Source organism: Rhipicephalus microplus, chromosome 1 (genome assembly GCF_043290135.1).
Source record: "Rhipicephalus microplus isolate Deutch F79 chromosome 1, USDA_Rmic, whole genome shotgun sequence".
Taxonomy (NCBI): Eukaryota; Metazoa; Arthropoda; class Arachnida; order Ixodida; family Ixodidae; genus Rhipicephalus; species Rhipicephalus microplus.
The window spans coordinates 244354969-244378329 of record NC_134700.1 but is presented as its reverse complement, the minus strand read 5'-3'; the positions used below and the strand labels follow the sequence as shown (position 1 = coordinate 244378329).

Sequence of the window (23361 nt, the reverse complement as noted above, 5' to 3'; positions counted from 1 at the left end):
GCCAAATGTATGAGGACACTATTCTGTCAAGTGCCCGAGAGAAGACATTGCAACAGAAGGCGACCAAAGCTCTGTTGAAATTCCTACGCGACACGGACTTGAACAAGCGGCTGTAACGGCAATGTCACACACCGCGAAAGACAAGACTGGACAATGAGTGAGCACGCGTGTGCTGCCGAATGTGCTTTGTTTATCTCTCTTCCCTCTCTGCTCTCTATCTTTCATCTCCCCCATCCCCCTCCCATGCGCTGGGTAGCAAACCGGCTGCCTATAGGCTGGTTTAACCTCCCTGCCGTTCTTTTGCTCCTATTTTCCTTCCTTAATTCCAGTGCATGTTAGGAGCAGCCAGAGTTGGTTCTTCCCGAGTATTTCATCATTCAGTTTTTAAACGTTAGATCTGTAAACAAAGACACTCGGAATAAGTCGCAGTCTCTCTGTAAGCGCTTTCTGGTATTGGAGTACTCTTGTGTCGCGCCAGGCAGCGCCGGCACTTCCGAGCTGCCCTGGACGGCGTCGTCTGATACCCTTGAGATACAGGGAAGCGCAGCGGGGGAACCTTCATTCGATTTCGAGTTGCGCCAGTGAGGACGACGTATGAGATGGATATGGCGGAGGAAGAAGGCACAGGCAAAAATGCCTGCCCGCCTTCATTCCTGGCCCCGAGCGCACCTGCCCTGGCTTCGCGTGACGTCACGTGTGACGACACAGGTGACGTCTTTCTTGCCTCCTCGCGGCCACGACCAAGGCGGCACCCCGCGTCGGCAGCCGCAAACATTGATCGCAGTGTGCCGACTGACTCGCTCGGCCTCGGACGGGGGTGGGTGACGCTGTCGTCGTTCCTTCGACTGAGATAGGGGCTTCTCCTCATAGCATAGCCCGCTATCCCGCGCCTCCTCCTACGCTTGCCTTCGGTGGCGGCGACAGCGAGTGTCGGTGGCCGGCTGGAATGCCAAGCGCCTGGCTACGCGACACAGCGCGCGCTCTTCTCTGACACATTCGTTTCCTGTCGTACAGTGTGCGATACTGTATGCTCCTGCCCCGTGTCACGGCACCGTCTGCGACTCTGAAGCACCACCGGGCAGTGGGAAGCAGTGAACCTGCACACTTTATGCTCCGACGTCCGCACACTCTCGGATAACACTTTCTTTCGGGGGGTCCTCTTCGTACACGGTGGACTACAATATTTGTGATCTCTCTCCTCTTCTGAGTGCTGCTGAAAGTCCATTGGGGCTGCTCGTCTACTCGCGCAGATGTGAACACCACGGAGTTATTCTGGATTAACGTAAATGTTTCTCATTTGCTTGCGTAGCCCCTCGAATGACCATTGGGATTACCGCAAGCATGATGATTCAGGAATTATTGTTATCTTGCGGCGTGCGCCTAAGCTACGTTGATGACGGCGGTCAGTGAAAACCTGTTCCATCCGTGAAACGCGAGATAGCGCCTGTTTTTCTGAGTGTCGAGCTGTCACGTGATCGACGATCGGCGTACACTGTCACTGCCATAGAAGTAATCCCTGCTACGCGAGGTCAACCCGTGCAGTTCTGCATCAGACCTAGGCAATTCACTTGCCCTGCGAGCCCGTTGCCCTCTTTTTTGTACGGGTGCTCCAACAGAAGAAGTCGGGAAAAGATTGTGCTGAACTTCACATAGTGCATCGGTTCAATTTGCAGCATTTTTTTTTTGTGACTAAAGCATGATTCGATAACACCATGAGGCGGGTGATCCTCGAGTCAGTTTTGCTGTGCCTCGTCGTCGGGCTTGAAGTGAAGGGGAAGAAGCACGTGACGGAGATGGCACCCACGGCGAGCAATGCATCTGTGTTCCTGCCCGGACCAGGTACGTGACACTCCAGCACACTTATCGATTCACTCGTTGCACACTTCTGCATACACATATCAAGTCACACTGGTACCTGCAATATTCTATAGCATCCCTGAACTGTAGTTGTGCGCCTGTCTGGCGATGCCTTTCCTAGAAGTGCGCAATGCGCTTGGGAATTTGCTTGCATTTGGTGCCGCATTTCAGTCTCACAGTGCCCTTCTCGAAGATGTCATAAATACGTCTGCGAATAAAACATTTCGTATGAAACTAACGGGCGCCACCTCGCGCGATTTCGCACATCACTCTAGTGTCAGAAGACTCTTGCGAAATTATGCCTCTGTTTCAGCTCTGGAGCAACAGGATTGAGCTGTACGCGATAGTATTGCAATTGAACGCTATCGCTGTTTTTTTTCCAGGGTGAGGACCAGATGTACCCAGCACTTCCACCACTTGAAACGGGTTGTTGAACAAGCAGGAGTTGACTCGGCGAAGGAGAGCTTTATTTAGCGCAAGGGCTAACTGAACGCAAGCCTGCGATCACAGCAAGTCTTCTTCCTTTTCTATACTCGAGCTCCATGCCCACTGCCCTCGTTACAGTGAGTTGTTTTCCTTTTAATGGCTCTGACACTATAAATCATTAGATGTTTAGTCTTGTGGATATTATCGCCCTGTCGCTTGAGTGTAGGCAAGGCACTATGCTGAGGTCTTGTCAAAAGCATGCTTACTTGAGAAAGTGCATGCAACCTTTTCAAGCAGCTAGGTACTTGTGTTTACTACATGTTAAGGTGTCCGCATGCTGGCACAAAAGGGGCTTTTATCCCTTCTTGAGCCACACCAGCAGTTGCCCCCAGCGTGCTACATCAGTAAATCAGTGCTTTCCTCCACCCCCCAACCATGATGCAACACAAAATTGCAACCCTTCTCCCCCCCCCCCCCTCCCACAAGAAATCAGGACGACACTCATGCGTACATGCGTGCATTGCTTACTGGCTGAAATCGATACAAACATACATGTATAGCTATATGCATTTTCGGGGTTCAGCTGCTTCATGTGCACAGATTTTGCTGCTGAGGTACTCAGCATTTTAGATGGATGTAAAAAAAGCTTGGTTAACTTTTCATCATGTTTTGTCTCAGTTTGGAGTCATTAACCCCTTTTTTTGTTGGTTCAGTAGGAGTGGCAAGAACACACTAATAGACACTTTTTCTTTCAGATGTGTATTTCACTGCCTGTTTTTATATTATTGTCCTTGGTGAACTGCAAACTCGAAGTTATCATTCATCTTATGTGATCGAGATACATGTTAACTGTTTCTCACTTTCAGCAGTACACTTTCATTGATAACATGAAATGTTAAAATGGGTCTTTTTGATATTTCATGGGTAATTCAAAATTTTTTTGAAATATTTCATGAAAACCGAGGTTTGCGCAGTTTGGGAAGAATTTACATTAACTGTACTTGGTGTAGGCGGCATAACAGATGCCGTGGCAAAAGTTAAAAGATGAATAAGTATGCTCTAATGAAGTCTATAAAAACTATTTGTACAGGAGAACACCAGCACAAGCACAATGAAACTGGTGGCACAGGAAATATCCTCTAAGATGCAGTGGCCATGTACAATATTGAAATATCTCGAAGGGCAACTAACGTACAATTTTCAGTTGTGATTTTTATAGATTAATGAACTGGTCAGTGTCTGGTCTATTCAGGCTAGTGCTACTTCACCTGTGATTTTCATGTCATCCTTCACATGCAAAGCAGTACACTTAAGACAGGTGATAGAGTGAGTGGTCAAATTCAGCAGGAATGCATGAATCTGTACTGCTGTATTCTAGTGAAAAAAAACATAATGCCATGATGCTCCTTCATTTTACATGGCCATTGTCAATAGAAGCTCATCTTCGCAAGTGAAGTTCACGATAGTGTGCAGCTCAGTGATGTAGGGCTTTAGCGATGGCCCCGCTGATTAGGCCAGCAGGACTGTTTCTTGGTTGTGGTGCTTGCACTATAACTAACTTCACGGTGCAGAGCTCTTTTACCAATATTATCAATAAAAAATTCCACTGTGATTTAATGAATTCAACTTGTTTGTCTATAATGAGTTTGTGAAGGCAGAATGTATAAGCCAGGTAAGCCGCTTCACTGAAGTTGCTGTGGCAAATGAAATGAGCGAGAGTGATGGCTCCCAGTAACGCCAGTATATGGTACTGTACACTGCTGTGAAGAATGGGTGCATTTGAGATATGGCCTTATTTCGCTAATCACTATTTCATGTCAGAAACTGAATTGTAGCCAGTGTCTATACCATACCTTGTTAGTGGTGTTAGGTGCAGATGCCTCAAGTGGGATGGTATATTGGCAAAAGAGTGGCACTCTACTACCGCTAACCCATTTGCTGATTTTGAATAACCTGAATGAGCGTATTAGTTGTGTGGTGTGTGATCTTCTGCAATGCTTAGCTGATTTGCGAGTTTGTGAAGTAATTTTCAAGTGACAGATAATAGTTGGACGCCAGATGGTACTGTGGTTTACGGAATTAAAGAAGCAATGCTGACAGCATTCTGTTGTGCTCTGCGCAACTTTCCAATCTATCATGTGGACAGCGTTCGTGGAGTTGTCAGAGTGCCTGAGAAACTGCAAATGTGTCATTCATGATCGTGATGTGAGGTGTTGCAGTTAGAGAACGTATGCTCACACTGATTATTTAAGGCAACATTTGTCAATAGTTCTTGATCAGATGTGCCTGTGTAAGCTGGGATATCAGCAATAGAAATATCTGCAATTTAGAATATTTGTGTCACTTGTACTGGAATATTAAGAGTCTAGCATATAAAAAATGTGAACAAAATAACAATGTAGACAGAAGTTCAGCATTGCACTGTTAAAAGAGGAAAAGTATTATAACACTTCACTTTCAACATCCGCTGTCGTGTAGCAGACAAAAAGTTCTGATATAGAAATTCATGTAATATATGCCAACAGTAAAAATATTGCATAAGTGTTTACTCATATGAAGGATTTAAGAATGAGTTTCAGCATTGTAGTTCTTAGCATTGTTATTAAATAGGTTTAGTATTTTTTTGAACAACTGCACAGTTGTTGAACCCTTGTTTTAATACATCTTTGCACGCTTATATCATTTAGTTGATTTAGTTGAAATTATGTCACTTAGTTGTGATTAATATATTTTTCTCTCATTGCTTCTGACGTTCATTCTTTTTTTTCTTTCATGCCTTCTGCTGCTGCTGACTTGGCTTTGCCACAAAAACCGTCAATGTGTTGACTGACCCGCAACATCCACCACTTTGGATTCTTCTAAACTGGACCCTCATCGGCTGCATATAACTAACATCACACTTCTTTTTATTGCACGCCTTTGGTCATCGATGGATGCATGCGTTTTAAAATTATGATATGCGTCTTCTTCTGCAATGCTGTGTGCCCAATACTTCTTCTAAACTACTGTAATTCTTTCGTATTGGTCTTGATTTATTTTGTGTGGTGCATTGAATTTTCTCATGTCTTTTCTTGGTGTGCGTGCTTTGGGTATTTTGGTCTTGTTTGTCGGTTCTATTTGTGCAGTATCATACACCTATCCTAATTTGAAGCGACCAGGGGATGCTGTGGATAACTCGGACTTGAAGAGGCCAAGGGGGGCCCTCTAGGTAGGACAACACACACTTGCTGATTTATTGAAATGCTTTATGAGTAAAATTGGTGAAGGCGTACAGTACCTGTTTCAGCTTACTTATGTTGATGTGAGGGTGATGGAAAACAGCACTGCATGAATTTTTTATTTGTTGGGCTACCGGTATTAAGTGAAGGTATTCGGTGCTACATGATTATGACTGGAAGTGAGGGATAAAGGTCTGGTCATTCAATGGTCGGAATTCTGAAGGGGTCCTGCAATACTTTCTTAAGTAACGATCAATTGGCTTCATTAGAAGAGTTTATCAACTCATGAATATCGACTCCTGCGGAAATGTCTAGAATCTGTCAAGTACGAGCTGAGATTTGTCGCACACTACAATTGCTTTCTTTTTTCCTTTAGCCCAACGAGCGTGGATCGCACAGGGGAAAGAAGTTACGTCATGCTCGCATCATGCTTTTGAGCTCTTTTTTTCCTTCAAACACGCAGCTTACTTCAAATGTTATCGCAAGGGCACGCGCAGGCAGATGTTCATCTCTTGCGGTGGCCACGGCAACTGTGTAGCTCACGATGCTTGAAACAGCAAACAGCTTTGAATTGAGGTATATGGCACTGTCACTTAGACATATGTCATCATCATTCTGAGAAAAAAGAGGGAACGATTTCTAGCAGACACAGAACTAATCGTGAATTCCAGGCCCCGTACTGTGCCAGATTGTTTAGCGCCCATGTTCTCGAAAGCCTCATATAAGAATTGGCAGCATTCTCTGACCATGCTGAAAAAAGGGTTGCAGGACCCCTTGATGACTTGGAAATCTGACATCATGTATAGATGGATAGTAACATCATGTATGGATGGATAGTTACTCACCATTTCTTGAGGGCATGGTGAAAATTTCATGTCTGGTGGTAGTGTTTATAGAGTGGCCTTGAGTTTACATCCAAACAAAAGTTTTTAATGACTATATAATTACCATTAGTTTATACAGGCATCGCTGCAGGATTAAACCGGGACAGCATTTAACTTTTTGTGCACACCTTGACGCTTGAAACTAACATATATGGTATTGAAGGAGTATACTTGCTATTACGTGGCTTTTGTGATGTTCTGACCTAGTTGGACTTTTATTTTGCTTTTTCTTTACAGGCTCAGGCAAGAATTGCCTTCAACCTGAAAAGGCAGTCAGTCATCCAGGTCTGGTGGGTCCTATCAGTGTTATCCTGTATGATCCGAAATGGTCATGTTTTCATAAGACAAGCATGCTTTTTGTGGGAGAGGCTTGCTAGGCAAGGCATAATTAACCTCTCATTATGTACATCTCTTAGTGGATGTGTTTTGTACAAAGAAAAGCTTTCAAATGTAAATATAGCAATGATTTAATTGGTGTGGATGTGTAAGTGATGTGTACTGTCCATAGAGATAATGATTACTCACCGACTCCATGGGGATCAGTTCAATTGAGAATAAAAAAAATGCGAATGAGTCATGGTGTGCAACATTCCTTGGTTTGTGAAAGGCAAGATATGGCACCATAGTGCATGATGTAGAAGTTCAATAAAGAATGATGATATGACCAACCTTTTGCATTGAGTGAATGCAAGTGGCAACTATGCTCCAGTCAGAAGGACACTTTACTGCTTGCTTATTGAATAAAAAAGGTGGAAAGAAAAAGCAGAAGGTTGGCCGAAAAGCGCTGCACAGAACGGTGCTTTTTGTGTGGTGATAGATGTGCTGCACCAACTACTCCCATTTGGGTCCACGCGGATATACTGAGACATTGCTACACCAAGCAGCTGTCTTTCTCGTGATTTGCACCATACAAGCTGCACCTGCGCTAACATGCAAATATACAGATTGTTTTGCTAGCGCTTGTCGTTGATAGAACCCTCCATCTTCGCTGAAAATGCACCCTAGCAAATTTCAGTTATGGTCCTTTGCATATGCTTTGCTGGCTGCTGCTGCCTGTTTTGTATTGCTTTTCATGGTTAGAATGATTCCAATGAAGTACACGGTACTGAGTGGTGTTAGGATGCTTTATGCAATAGGTGCTCTTGCAAGTGAAAACATTCACTTATCCTAAATAGTTTCTGGGTTGTGATTGACAACCAGAAGACACCGGGGAAAAACTCTCATGTATGATCTGTCCATTTTATTCAAAGCAGGTAAGCATAACCAAGTGCAAGGTTTCATTACAGTGCCGCTCCCTCACCAAAAAGGTCGAGTCTCAGAGAAGTCAAACTTCTCAATGCAAGCAAGAATGACGATAAAGCGATGACGTGCTTCTCACAATTGCCTGCCGTTGGTTATTGGTTTTTTGTAGGCCACGCTGGGCAGCCAACAGTTCTTTGACAGCCACGTGCGAGATCCTCAGCTTCCATTATCATAGAAAGTCTGCGTGGCTGTAGCCCGGTACGTTAAATCATGCACAGGATAAGTCTGAAAAAGGCAGACTTGGCGCCATCTTTAAGACTACTAGGGGAGTCTGCCGATACAGAAGTCACGTCATAACATCAATAAAATGAGCTGTTGGGATTTTTTCCCATTTCTTAAGCAAGTCTACCATTATCAAGTGGCTTGACTTTACGCACATCATGATCTGCAGCAGCTTTACAGTAACTATTATTGGGCACACAAGCCACTTTTTCTAAGTTTGGCGCTTGTTTGTTGGTACAGAAGTTAAGCCATTAGGGAGCTTTCAAATAGCCTCAAAGCCTTTGGCATATGAATGCTTTGGGTCAAGCAGGAGCGAAGAGTTTTCGAATTGGGTCTGCAACTCTCTGGACACTCACCTAATCCTTGGTCACGCTAGTACTGGACGACAGCCGTCGCTTCAATGAGGGCTGTCACGTCTGTCCAACGTTAAGCCTTTGGGGCAGGCTTTAGGGCTCCCGTTAAATTCGAGAAATAGTGTCCCCAACCCAAAACCTAAACGCGGTTTGGGTTTTGCACGTGTGCAGTGGCCTTGACGCTATTTCTTTGGGGCTCCAAACTTTTGCGGCCCCCATTACAAAGCTCCCTATTTGTGCAACAAGCTAACGTTTTCTATCAGTTTGTTAACCCCAAAGACAATCGCAAATCAAGATATCTTTATATGTGTTGTCGTAAGATTAAGCTAAAAAAATTGAGTATTTATTCTAGAGCTTATATTTTGCTGTATTGATAAAAATCTTTGAACAGGGAATGTCACGGGACCCAATATCGCAGCTTGTCCTTAACATCATGAGCGTGCACAGGGTTGGCCTTCAAGAGGGGGGGGGGGGTGAAGGTTGTCGCAGTGACCACTCCTTATTAAGTCGCTGCATAGGACTGACATTGTGCCCTTTGCTGTTCAAGGATTTTTCATCAATCATGCTTCCATATTGTCCTTAGCTCTTTCTTGTTATGTTTACTGCTGATGGTTCTTGAAAAGCCCCTTGTATTCTGATGCACAATGCACATTGCAGTTTCATAGCACACAGTCAGTTCTAGTGACAAGCGTCAGAAGCTGTGTTATGATAGTTATTTGAAATTTAGCTCCACGTAGACTTATATTTAGCTGCTTTCAGCTTTACAAAATATGAGCAGCGTCCCAGCAGGAATCGAGCCCAAGCATTCTGCATGGCAATGAAAGGAAGAGGAGGAAGAAAGTTTAAGCGGAAAGACAGGGAGGTTAGCCAGTTCTTAGACCGGCTGGCTACCCTGTGCTGGGGAAAGGGGTGAGGGGAATGAAAGATGTTAAAAATAAGTTTTGCGAAGAGAGAGAGAAATTACAAAAAAAATTGCGACAGAGGAAAGGCAACATCAAAGAGTATAAGACACTAAAGTTTGTCTCTGAGGCCAGTTGTCCGCAAAAAGCGCAGCAAAGCTTTCAAAGCCTTCTGGGCTGAGGATGGGCTCGGCCAATGACCCAGAATCCTTTGTTCGGACAAAGGCCGATTGTCTAGTCTATCCAGAGCTGCAGTGAGTTCTTGTCTTTGCGCGTTGAAATAGGTGCACTCACACAGAAGGTGCGCGATGGTTTCTTCCCAAGTGCAGTAAGTGCATGTAGGAGAGCTGGCCATCCCGATGAGATAAGAGTATGCGTTCGTGAAGGCCACTCCAAGCCACAGGCGGCATAGAAGAGTCTCCTCAGCTCGAGATATCCTTGGGGGAAGACGAAGCTGCAGATCGGGATCCAAGTTATGCAGGCGTGCGTTTGTGAAGTCTGTCGAGTTCCACTGTACCAGTGTGAGGTCACGTGCAAGCGAACAAAGTCTTGTAGCTGCGTCGGTTCTTGAGAACGGGATGGCTATGTATTGGGTACCATCGTGTGCAGATCTAGCGGCCTCATCTGCGCGGTCATTTCCATATATACCGCAATGACCTGGTATTCACTGATACACTATGCTGTGCTGTTTTTCGGTTGCTTGGTGATGAAGAAGCCTTATTTCCGCTACTAACTGTTCATTAGGTCCATGGCGAAAGGGTGATATAAGACATTGAAGAGATGCCTTCGAGTCCGAAAAGATCGACCAAATTCCCGAAGGTTCTTTCACTATAAACTCCAGAGCTGCACGAATGGCTGCAAGTTCTGCAACTGTCGATGACGTCAAATGCGATGTCATGAATTTAATTGTGATGTGCCTCGCGGGAATAACCACCGCCCCTGCAGAGCTTACTGAAGACAACGAGCTATCCGTGTAAATGTAAAGGTGTTCGTTGTGCTTCTCTTGCAGAAAAAGTATTGTGGCCTGTTTCAGGGCTAGATGCGACGACGTTTTCTTATTTTGTATGCCAGGAATTGTAAGAAGGGCTTTGAGTGGGTGTAGGCACCATAATGGTATCGGCGGCTGTGCTGCATGCGTGAAGTGCAATGGAAGCACTGCGCAATGCTGAGCTACAGTTGCGCTGAACGCTGAGTGGGGCCCGGAAGTTCGAAGTGAGGCTAGGTGATGAGATGGAAGCCGAGCGAAATGTCTTATGTGCATTCTCAAAGCGTCTACGCGGATGTGTGCGTTGACTGGATAATCACGCGCAATGATGACTGTCACTGCTGTAGACGCACATCTCGGGAAACCAAGGCATATCCTCAGGGCTTGTGCTTGGATCGACTGGAGGACGCGCAAGTTTGTTCTTCGGATCCCGCAAAGCACGGGTAAGCTGTATCGCATATAACCGAGGAACAAAACAGTGTAGAGTTGGAGCATTGCTTTTACCGATGCACCCCACGTTTTTCCAGCAAGAAACCTCAGTACGTGGGTGATCATGGTGAATTTAGTTTTCATGTGGGCGATGCGAAAGCTCCAGGAGAGGTGCGATCAACTACGACTCCGAGGAATCGGTGGGTCTTCACGTAAATGATCGTGTGTCCGTAGATTTTAATAACATATGGGCTCATAGCCTTATGCGTGAGTGCTATAAGCGAGCATTTCTCTGATGACAGCTCTAGTACCCGTTCTTCCAGGTACTTTGTCGCTATTTTTGCCGCTCTCTGAAGCCGGGCACGCAAATGAAGGCGTGTTACGCCTGACGCCCAGATGCAGATGTCATCTGCATATATTGATAGATGGACAAATTCTGGAAGTGCATCAACCAGGCCGAGTAGCGCTAGATTGAAAAGTGTGGGGCTAAGAACGCCGCCTTGAGGCACACCTCGACGGTTGCAATGGTGCGTTGTTGTGCCATTCTCCGTCTGTACAAAAAAAAATTGCCCGCAGCTTCCCTCGGGGGAACACTGAGGAGGATGCGGAGCATATAATTGGTTAACGGGGTGTTAAAGTGCGACTTACTTGGGTCGATGACTAAATTGGTTAACGTGGTTGTGAAATGGGGTGTTAAATTGCGACTTACTTGGGTCGCTGGCTAAATTGGTTAACGTGGTTGTAGGAGGGGTGTTAAATGAGTGAACACGTACGACACGTATGCGAAAGGGCGGTGTTTATTTATTGCGACGAACTTTGAGCACGATGGCTTTTTGGTCGGTAAAGTGAAGAGTGAGTGGATCGGGTTGCAGCGGTAGTTATCGAACCAAAGACGATCACATACCTTGCAGGTGTGGCCGAAGCTTCGGTCGAGGAAGTCGCGCTTGAAGCGAGCGTTGGGCGTGGCATACTGCTTGGCGCGCCACGCCGCTACCTCGGCGCCCTTGCGCTCGCGGGCAGCATCGGGATCGGCCTCTCTTCGCCGACGCTTGCACTCGGCTTCCCGTTTTCGAAAGTCCGGGTCCTCTTGTCGACGCTTACGTTTCAAAGCGGCCGAATCCGGTGCTGCTGCTCGACGCTGACGTCTCTCAGCGGCTTCACGTTCTCTAAGTTGAGCATCTTCCGCTCGGCGCCGACGTTTACGTTCGGCGTCGCGAGCTCTTCTCCGCGCTGCCTTGTCTTCGGACGACGACTTGGTTGCGGTTCCGCTAACACTTTGGCCGGCGCTGGTCGAATGGACGTCGATCATTGCGACCTCGGACGTCGACGCGCCGTACAAACCAACCGACGAGCGGCAACTGAGCGAGCGAGCACCGACCTTGAGTATATATACAGCGCGACGGCGCATGCACTGTCAGCTGTCGAATGTTCGAGAAGGGGGAGAAGCGCAACGGCGCATGCGCGCGCGTCAGCTGCCGATGTTCTCGAAGCGCGACGGCGCATGCGCGCGCGTCAGCTGCCGATGTTCTCGAAGCGTGACGGCGCATGCGCGCTACATTATACAGCTAGCGAATGTTCGTGAAGAGGAGAAGCGCACGCGGTGTGTAGAGGAGGAAGGGTGCACAGATGGTGGAGGAGTGAAGCGCGCGCGGTGTGTAGAGGAGGAAGGGATGCACAGATGGTGGAAGAAGGAGGAGGAAGCTTGCGGACGGCGCCGCACTACAAGCCTCGAGTATTAGATGCTCCGCATCTAAAAGTTCTGCCTTTGAGATAGCTGTGGATCCATTGGTAAACCCGACCCCCTAGTCCAACATTTTCCATGACATCCAGAATGGCTTCATGTGATACGTTATCGTATGCACCTTTCACGTCCAAGAACAATGCCGCAGATAAACGTTTCAGTCTTTTTTGATGCTGAACAGATGAGACCAGGTCTATGACATTATCAATTGCGGACCTCCCACGCCGAAAGCCCGTCATAGCATGAGGGTATACCTCATGGCGCTCCAGGTACCACTCTAGGCGAGTCAAAATCATCCTCTCCATCACTTTCCCGAAACAGCTGGTAAGCACGATAGGGTATAAGAGGTCAAGTTCAGAGGAGATTTACCTGGTTTAAGCACAGGGACGAGGTGGCTGGATTTCCATGAATGAGGGATAAATCCGCTGCTCCACGAGTCGTTGTACACGGATAGAAGGGCCCATCGAGCTGCTTCTCCGAGGTTGCAAAGAGTCATGTACGTGATCCCATCCGGACCAGGCGATGAAGATAGTTTGCATGCCGTCAAGGCCGCTTGTAGTTCCTCTAGAGAGAAAAAGGTGTCCATTCTTGAATCTCTGGAAACTGGAGCGTTTTATAGGTGGCGCGTGGTGGACGCGGACGCATGACCGGCAACTTTCATGCAGAAATCTTCTGCTACTTCAATTTCGGTGCGTCCTTGGTGGAGACAAAGACACTTGAAGGGGCGATGTTGATGTGGCGATGTTCGTAGGCCACGGACAATCCTCCATGTCTGCGTCAAAGGCTTGTGTGGATCCAAAGATTCGCACAGATGTTTCCAGCGAAAGGATTGAAGTGAAATGATTCGCCGCTGAATTTTTTTCTGTAGGCGCCTTGCCTCCCTCAAGTCATGAATGGACTTAGTGCGCCTATATCTTCTTTCTGCGCGACGACGGATCGCTCTGAGCCGTTCCAATTCCGCTTGATATTGACAATAATCTGAAGTATGTTGAATATGATAGGTCGCTTCTTGAGTAGCACCTCAAATTATATCCTCGAAGGTGTGAAGAGGTGGCGCTTTATTTTCTTGACACCTTTTTTCCGCCAGTGACCTGAACTTTGTCCAGTCGATGCGAGTCGAAGTGTCGTAGTTTGGCGATTTTTCCAGGCCCTTGATCTTCAAATAAGTTGGTATGTGGTCGCTTTCATGAGTTTCATAGTCTGCGAACCACTTGACCTTTCCATTTAGGTTTCGTGACACAAATGTCAAGTCAAGGCAGCTGCTGTATGTCGTTCCCCGTAGAAACGTTGGGCTTCCGTCGTTTACACAAAGCAGCTGCTGCTCCAGAGCAAAGGAGAATACTTGTCTTCCGCGACTGTTTGTCTTCTGACTTCCCCATAGTGGGTGGTGAGCGTTGAAATCTCCGGTGATGATCCATGGTTCAGGTGTGGCTGTTAACAGTGCACGTAGTCTTTCAGGTTCAAAACGGTTTGAAGGTGATATATATGCGCCTACAAGCGTGAAATTGAAGTCTCTACGTTTAACTGTCAAGCAGACATACTGGTTGTCATCGTGAGGTGCTACACGGTGCTCGATATAGGTAAGGTCGCATCTGATATATACAATGACTTTACTCTGTTGCAGGTAGCTGACTTGAAGGCTTCGTACCTGGGTTGTCGTATTGCATTGTGTAGCCTTGGCTCACAGATAACAATAATTGGAAACTGGATTTTGAACACAAATTGTCGTATATCAGAAATGCGGGGCTTGAGGCCTCGGGCATTCCACTGAAATATCGAAGCTCCTTTGACCTCTTTACGAAAGGCTTGCAGAGGCGGAGCCATGGTGCCTTTCCAGACTTGATAGCACCGGCTTCAGCGCATCCACTAACTGAAGTGCACTCTTTGCAGCCGCACTGTCAATGCTAGTGAGGAGCACACGAATGGTATTCATAAGGGCCTTTACCATGGCTACGATTTCTTGGTCGTGACTATCACCGCATTCTCGTTCCGAAGTGATTGTAGACGAGCGATGCAGTGGCTCAAACAGGGGGTCTATCGTTGGCAGCGCTGGCCATGCTTCAGGCGAGCCGGTGATGCTCGTGTCTTGCTTGGAGGATTTGTTGTCGGCGTGTCTAGACGCTTGAGGAGGTATGCCAGCGGTCGTTTGGTGAGGTTCAATCCTTGCTTCAGCACTGGGTCTCCTCAGGGGCCTCCGGCGACGAGACCGCCGGCGTCGTACTTGGGCAGCGGCCTCCCTGTGAGTTGAGCCATCCCGGACCATTTGCCTCAACACTTGCATTTCCTTTTTCATGATTGGGCAATGTTTCGACGATGCTTCGTGAGGGCCATGACAGTTTCGACATTTTCGAAGCTCTGCCTAGCAAGCGTCTGCGCTATGTGATTCTGAGCATAGCGAGCACACAGCCAGGTTTGTACAAACAGCACTGACATGTCCCAATCTATAACATTTCCGCCATTGAAGGGGCTTCGGTACGTAGGGTCGCACTGTGTGTCGAAAATGGCCGACCTTGAGTTGCGATGGAAGGCTTTCACCCTTGAACACGAGCTTCACGCAGCGTGATTTGCCAAGGCGACGAGCTTGCAGTATAGTAAGTTCTGCAGACACCGGTTTGATGAGAGCAGCAAAGTCACTTTCGCTGATGGAAATGTCGACGTCGTAAATGACGCCTGCCGTAGAGTCGCGGCCATCAGGTATATATGAGCGAACATTGATGTTATCCAACATCTTGACGTTGCTCAGCACTTCAAATGTGTTCGTTGAGTGACGTCTACGGCGAGGATATTCTTACGGCCATTGATACGCACGTCCGTGATCTCTCCCTGGGCGAGTTCCTCAAGAAACCTAGACGCGACTTGACGATTGAGCCGGTTGAGACTATGAGCCGCATCAACCGGTAAAACAGAATTGTGTATATCGTGGGCTCTCGCGTCGTCGTCACATTCTTACTTGTTGTTGGAGACGGCATCACTAGTCTTCTTTTTCGCTGCCGCCTTGTCACAGGCACCAAGTCGCCTTCAACAGAGCTCTCGTCGCTGGCCGTAGAGTAAATCAGCGTGTCTTCGCTGTCGGCATCACTCGGGTGGCCCGTACGCTTTCTCGTGTAGCGGACGACGTCGATGGTTGCGGTGGAAGCCCAGGCGAATCCACGTCCATCGCCGCAGTCACTGCAACGGTGTCTTCCACAGAGTCGCAGAAAAACTTTGAAAAATCACAGATAGTGACAGCAGTGTTCTACGCCAGAATCACTTCGTCGTCGTTCCATGGCAATGAAAAGCATGGCAATGAAGCATTCTACTACAGAGCCAGGCCCGGTGTTCTGTGGTCAGGTAAGATCTCGGAACTACTTTGGGAATACTTTTCAATTGTTGTTCAAGTACGCCCTGTTGTTTCACATAGATCCTGTTCGTGAAACATCAATTGTGGTTGCAGTGCTGGCTATTCGTCTGATGTGCGACCGATAGCGGCGCTGTGAACCGCGCTTGTATGACGTCTGTTTGAGGATTCGCGCGCTTTTGAGGCGTAGAACCACCATTGTGGTAAAATCGGCAGACGCAGTTCAAGTGGTTATCTTGGGTGTGGTGCCCATCGACACTGTTTTAACAACCGTAGGTGTCCGCTTTTAACGTTGATCATAAGAGCACAGCGTTTTGTTTCTTAAAACTGCGACCGTTTGTGTCTGCGGCGAGTGTTGCGCTGCTCTGTGCCTCTATATGATCAGCCATCTGTGAAGAGGGCGTAGCTTTCATAACCAGGACCCGAAGCTGAGGAAAAAGTGGATAGTCAAACTTATAGAGCGAAAGCTCCTCACGCCTTCATCGACCATATGCCGCTAGCTGTTCGGTGACAGCGACTTTTGCTAAACCCGCCCTACGGATCCACTTTTCGGTGAGTTTTCAACCGTGTTTCAGTGCCTCGCCAGTACTTCATCCATTTATTACACGCAGGCTACGGGCGTAGGCACTGTCCCAAAACCTACCGCGAAGGCCCCTAGACAGAGCCACCGACGACGCGGCCTCCGAATCACCTCGAGTAAGCGCGTCTCGTGAGGAGGAGGATACAACTTTATTAAGAGAGATTTCATGGGATTCGAGATGGCCGCTTGTCTGCGGTGACCTCTCGTGCCCATGCGATGACTGCTTTCTGCAGTTTTTCGTCGGAGGACCGTATTAAGGTCTCCCACGTCGTTTCGGAGGGAACTGGCAGAAGCTTTCTGGGTTGGGAAAGGCCCTCGCATTCCCAGAGGATGTGACTTTGGTTTGCTATGGCATTTTTGTCGCAATTTTTGCATGTTGAGTCAACCTCTCCACCTGTGAATATTGCTGAGCGGTGAGGAGTGGTTAGGCTGTTCGTTTTGAATTCGGTGGAGGATAGTGGCCTGCGCTCTCGTGAGGTTGCTGTGCGGTATGGGATATAATCTCCTGTCATCTTTATACATATTTGTAAGTTCGTTATAGGAGGTCACTGCCTCTCCTATCGGGGAGCCCGGTTCCAATGAAAGCGCGACCCGGTTTGCTAACCCTCGGGCCACTTTATGCGCTTCCTCGTTACCGGGGTTTCCCGAGTGAGCGGGGACCCAGACCAGATTGATTTTGATTCTATCATTCTGATTAAAGTTTCTCAGGACCTTGGCTGTATTTAGTCCTACACTTCCCCTTACAAAGCTGAGAATAGCGCTCTTAGAGTCGCTAAGGACAGTGTGGGTGGTTGGATGCATAATGGCCAGCGCTATGGCCATTTTTTCGGCCTCCTTGATTGATGCGGCTCTAGTGATAGCCACATTTACGATTTTAAGTTCTCCGTCCACGGCACTCAGGATGTATGTGTTGTGTCCCTGGTTGGCGGCATCGACGAAGACCGCGGTTTGTTCTTGCTAGTGCTTTTCACTTAGCCTATCTGCTCTGGCATTTCTCCTAGCGTTGTGTCTGCCTGCCAGAGTGGTTTTGGGTATTGGTCTGATCTGTAGGTAATGTCTGATCGCAGGAGGTAGTGGTGCTCTGCCTCCCGTGGTGTGTATGGGCTGAATTTTCAGTTTATGCAGGATATGTAGTCCCATAATTGTGTCTGAAAGCCGTGTTATTTGTGCTGTTTTGTGTGCTTCGATCAGCTCCTCTAGGGTGTTATGCATTCCAAGTTGGAGGAGCTTCTCGGTGCTGGTATAAACAGGCAAACCTAGGGCCCATTTATACGGCTGTTGAATTATAGCTTCAATTTTATCTTTGATTTCCTGAGATGATAATAGGGAAAAGAGTATACTATGTGGCTGATTAGGAAGGCCTGAATTAGCCTACACAAGTCCATCTCCTTCATGCCACTATATATGTCTGTTGGCCACTCTCCTGAGCAGTCCACCAATTTGTTTGGCGGTGTTCTGCAATTTTGTGAGGGCCATGGTATTTTGCGTGTTATGTTGAATGAGCATACCCAGTACTCTAGTGGTCAGAACCGGAGGAACCGGGCTGCTTTCCAACATAACTTTTATCGGTGCTTGTTGTTGGGCGTCCGTGCCTGGCGTATTTTTGACTTTACTTCTAATGATTAGGAGTTTGTATTTCGAGGGGGAGCATGTTAACCCGTTGTGTCAAACATACTCTTGCACAACGTTGGCTGCCTACTGTAACGCGTCATTTATCACACCGTCCGAGCCACTGTTCGTCCAGATTGTAACATCGTCCGTGTATATGGCATGTTTGATATAGGGTATCCTGTTTAGCTGTTGTGGTAAGTTCATCATGGTGATATTGAAGAGTAGGGGCGAGAGGACGGCACCTTGCGGGGTTCCTCTTGTGCCTTGCGTAAACTTTTGACCGCGCACTTCACCCAGTTAGATGGTGGCCGTTCTTCCTCTGAGAAAGTCGGAAATGTAGGCAAACGTTCTTTCGCCCACGTTTAACTGGGATAAGCCATTTAAGATGGCCTGATGCGTGACATTGTCAAAAGCTTTACTGACGTCCAGGCCAAGTATGGTCCGAGTGGCTCGTACTGGGCCTGGCTCAAGGATGTCTTGTTGCAGTTGAAGCATAATATCTTGTGTTGATAGACACTCTCTGAAGCCGATTAGGGTGTCAGGTAGCAGATGCTCTTTTTCAATGTAACTGTTGAGTCGGATTAATATGATATGCTCCATGACCTTGCCTAAGCAGGAGATGAGAGAAATCGGTCGAACGTTTCCCAGTTCCAACTTCTTGCCCAGTTTCGGAATAAAAATGACGGTACCATGTTTCCAGCTAGGCGGAACTTTTCCATCAGCCCAGTAAGTGTTGAATAGTTTAGTGATCTGGCTGATCCAGTGGTCATCTAAATTTCAGAACATTTTGTTTGTTATTATGTCTTCCCCCGCTGCGGCAGTGGTTTTAATCTGGTTGAGGACTGCCCTAACTTCAGCTTCGTCTATATCGCCATCTAAAGCAGGATATATTTCTCCTTCATATTTAGCCGGAGTGGGCATGTCCGTGTTGGTGTTGAAGTATTTGTTTTGCAGTTCCCGTATTAGGTTATTCTCCTCCCCAGGATAGGAATGGATTAGTTTCTGCAGGTTCTTACTTGCGTTAGATTTCGTTTGTTCGGGATCTATCAGATGTCTGAGTAGAAACCAGGAGTTTTTGTTAGGTAATTGGCCATTGAGCTGGTCACACGTTTGGTGCCAGTGTTCTCGACTCAACGCTTGTGTATAATTCTATACTTCTTTGTCGATTTGAGCTATCTTCCTTTCGTAAGGTTCTGTTGTGTTTTTGTGACATCCATCTCTTCTGAATACTTTCCCTAGCCTCCTACAGGTGTATAAGCCGTGAGTCAGGGGCCGGGTGATCCTCCTCGATCTCGGCTTCAGTGGTGGCCCTGTTCGCGTCTTGGATTAGAGTGGATGTCCATTCTTCCAAGTTTGTGAGTTTTGTGGGTTATCTCTCATTTCTAATGTATCTGAAAGTGTCCCAGTTAGTATGTTTCACTCTGAATTTTTTTTCTTTACTTTACTGAGTGGGAATGTGGTGGCTATGATGTAATGATTGCTGCCTGCATTAGTTTCTGTTTTCCCATTTGGCGAACTCTATGTTTTTGATGAACGTTATATCAGGAGATGTCTTTCTACAGATGCTGTTACCTACTCGGGTGGGGCGCTCGGGGTCGGTGAGGAGGGTTAAGCTCAGCTCTAGTGAGGTTGTCCATAGGCTGGTCCCCTTCTTGTCACAAGACTTATAGCCCCATGCTGGATGGGGAGCATTGAAGTCACCTACTATGATTAGTGGTGAGCTTCTGGCATGTTTCTGCGCCTTTACAATAAGCTTAGAGGCGACGATGCCTCTGTTCTTTGGTGGATGATATGCGTTTAGGATGTACAGGGTGGGGTAAGTTTTCTTCTTGGGGAGGATTTCTACAAAGTTGTAGGCTATATCCTCGAGTGCGAGATCTATCGCGATAGCGGTGAGGTTTCTATGTATCATGAGTGCCGTGGAGGGATTAAAGTCTTCCGCCACTGTCGTGTTGAAGGTTGTGTAGCCAACAAGCTTGGCGTTTATGCCAGTTTCCTTTAGGGCAATAACATCAGGTTTGAATGTAGAATGATGGATCCTATATTCGAGAGCACGTCTTTTAGCTCGGAACCTTCTGCAGTTTCATTGCCAGATAAAAATGTGGTCGCTGGCCATCATAAATGCTTAGGGGTTTCTGCACGTGGTCCGTGTATTCTGATTGGGCCTCCCGCTGGGGGTCGTTGATCTAAGCTAGTATTGTTGTTAGGACCCTCGCCTCTAACTAGGAGTGGTAATTGTGCAAGAGGGCTTTGGTGTTGTTGCTGCTGCTGTGTCAGTGCGCTTGTTTTAGCTACTTTGAGCTGATGAAGACCTGCCAGCATGTTTACGATCGCAACTTCGATTCTGGTGAGGCGAGCCTCAGTAGATGCCTTAAACTCAGCCTGTTTGGCTTCTAGCTCCTTGAAGCGTGCGTTTATTGCAGTTTATAGCTTGGCTATTCTGAGTGTCGAGTTTTTTACTTTTTCTCGTTTTTCTTCTGTGCCAACTTCTCGCACTGGGCTAAAAGCTCTGCGCTTTTCTCCACTAATTCTGTCAGTTTTCATGTTAGTTACCTCACTGTGAGCGCATGCCAGCCGCGGGTGGGGTAAAGGTCGAATTGGAATTGTTTTTCAGTTGCATGATCTGTTCATTGGCCGAAGCCACCAGTTGCTGTAAAGAGTTTACCAGCTCTGCCAGTTCCCTCACCTGATTGTATTGAGGTTGGCCGGTGGCTGCGTTCTTGATCTCGAACTGGATCTGGAATGGCCGCCTCGAGTCCAAGATGTTGACCGGTTCCTGGTCTTGCCCCCTTGTTTGGTGTTGGATGGTGGCTGAGTAGTTGCCGCTTTGCTGGTTTGCTCTGGATCGTCGGTACTCTAACCTACGCTCTTTGGTGGGCCGTTGCTCCAGGCGTTCTTGTTGTTGTGTATTGCTGGCATAGAAGCGCATGTCTCCTGACTGGGACTACAGCTTTTCTGCGCAGAGATGGAAGAATTTATGTTCCTGCTCTTGCTTCTTTTTCCGACCTCGATCTTGATCGATGGTCTGCCGATTTTGATCTTCCTCCCTCATTGGTGCTGGAGGACATCGATGTCTTCTTGCTGTTATTAGGTTTGATAGGTGTGAAGCGTAGCTTGCAGCTTCTGCTGCCAGTGGGATGTTCGCCGAGGCAGACTACACACTGTGGTGTACATGTTGGCTGTTCGCCCAGTGGCGGTGGGGGATGTTCTCCACCGCATCTTCGGCATTTTGGTATTCCAGGGCTGGGCAGCGGGCACACTTCTGTGTGGTGCCCAAGCTTCCTGCAGTTGAAGCAGGCCTCAGGTCTCTCTCTGAAGGGATGCACTTCTAAGGTGAAACACCTGAAGCGGATCATGGCAGGAAGCTTGTGTCCGGCGATGGTGATGACCAGGTGTTTTGATGAGCCCAGTCTCCTGGCATTTACTATGGGGATGTAAGGGTTTTTCTTCATGAGTTGTGCTTGAGGATCGTGGTCTGTTTCGTCCGTGTAGGGCTTGTAAACTACTCCACGGATGGAGTCGTCCGGCGCTGGTACGTATGTGGCCACTGGCAAGTTCATATTTTACATCTGACTTCTGAGCACTTCCAGTGAGCGGTAGGCTTCTGCCCTGACTTTGTCGCGTGTACTGACTGTAAGGGTATTTTTAATAGGGTGAATTTTTATTTGGTCTTCTTCTTCTGCAGAAGTTTAAACGTGGAACACGGGAAGTGATGACTGCTACCCAGCCCTTAAGAATTAGGCCACAAGTTGTGCCATATATCCATAAGGTCTCGCACAACCTTAAGAAAGTCGCGGCAAGGCACGGCGTACCAATGGTGTTTTCCGCACCAGAAAAAAATGGAAGACTGTGCCAACGTGTGTGCGATAGAAAGAAGCACGGCTGTCAGAAGAAACATAAGAGGGTCTTTGTTAAGTGTTCCATGGGGGTTGTGTACTCCATACCCTTATCCTGCGGAAAAGTGAACATTGGCCAAACTGAACGGTGTATTAATGACCGATTAAGGGAACACGCCCAAAAATTAACGAAAAGAGATGACAAGTATGCGCACCTGGTTGCGCATGTCATCTTGTGTGGGTGTGACGCGCGATTTTCCGAGACGAAGATTCTGGGCAGAAGCGCAAATAAAACTGCACGTGAAGTGTTAGAGGCCTTTTTCATTGAAAAAAAAATAAAGATGGCTGTGTAAGCGCCCCTTCGATTTCGTTATTACCAAGCGAACTTCAGTTTATCGCTCTAAGGCTATGATATTGATTAGCTGTACGTTTTTGATAATGTATGCTGTTCGCCTTCTTTGGTGTGTGTGCGCACAATGTGTCCTGTATATATTGAAGCCTTCGAGCTATGAATAAATCAGTTGGAAGTGAGCGCTGTGTGTTTGATGCATGGGTGTGTGCGTGTGTGAGTGATCGTGTCAAGTTTTCGCGCTCGAATTAAATTTTCGGAATGCTCTTGCAACTAGCCCAACAACAAGTTCTCTTAGAATCATAGCATGTGTGCCGTGTGCGACATGACTTGCAGTCCTCACTCATGGTGCGCTTGCAGCCGATTGGTTAGCTTGATGTACATCATAATTGGCATTGCGTGAGGTGACTATAATGAACATGAATGGCAGGGGGTAATATGAAAATCATGACATGCATTTCATGTATAGCATGACAAGCATGCCACGCTCATGGTACGCTCGTGGCCGGTTAAGTTTAGAATCGATACACCAATACTGGTATTGCGTGGCGTGACTGTATGACTAACACAGAGGTATTTATTCTTTTGCTACCCTTTCCCCCTTCGTTTGCCTAGCCTCCCTGCCTTTTCATCGCGCTCTCTCTCTCTCTCTCTCTCTCTCTCTAAGTACTATGTAACAAAGAAACGAGCACTTGGTACATTGCCCTTCTTTTGTACAAACGGAATCAAGGTAGATGAACCTTATTTAAACAATGTTAATTTTGCGTCGCTTTATCTTTGAGCATACGCGCATACGATGAAATCCAGCCCAGAGGGAAAGCCAGCATGCATATGCGAGCTCGCGCTGATGCACTCTGGCTTTTCCATGTCAAATTGTAAGACTTCCGCGTTTGCGCTAAGTCTGCCAAGGTGGAGGAGTGCGTTCAACTAATAGAAAGTTTTTTTTCACTATATATTTAGCGAAAAAAAAAACAATTAAGCGACAATATCGAAGACTTGCAGACAGACTGGACGTGCTCGGACAGGCCTGCTTATTTTATAAGACGCGATAAGACGCCCTGCTAATTACACTTCTGTCTTTGCTGCCATCTGAATGTACGCTTAATCATTACAAGAACTACACACCACCCGGTACGACGACAGAGCTTATTGGAAGTTTGCCCGCTGGCGCTTAGGCACGCACGCTCAGAAGGCGTCGTGTCGCACAAACAACAACGACATTCAAACGAAGTGACACGTGAAACGTGCTGTTCTCTCCCAGAACCTTTTTGTACGTAGTGCGAATGTCCGTTCGTGGAGTACGTGCAAGCCCCGGACAAAACTTCCACCTGA

General features: G+C 47.2%; 1 long non-coding RNA gene across 1 annotated transcript; it reads left to right on the top strand.

The window, feature by feature from the left end:
* Positions 1–1414: 1414 nt before the first annotated feature.
* LOC142813987 (uncharacterized) lies at positions 1415–7053 on the top strand. Its single transcript, XR_012894763.1, has 4 exons — positions 1415–1839; positions 2241–2420; positions 5409–5491; positions 6623–7053. It is a non-coding gene; the product is annotated as an uncharacterized LOC142813987 (long non-coding RNA).
* The last annotated feature ends 16308 nt before the right edge of the window (positions 7054–23361 follow it).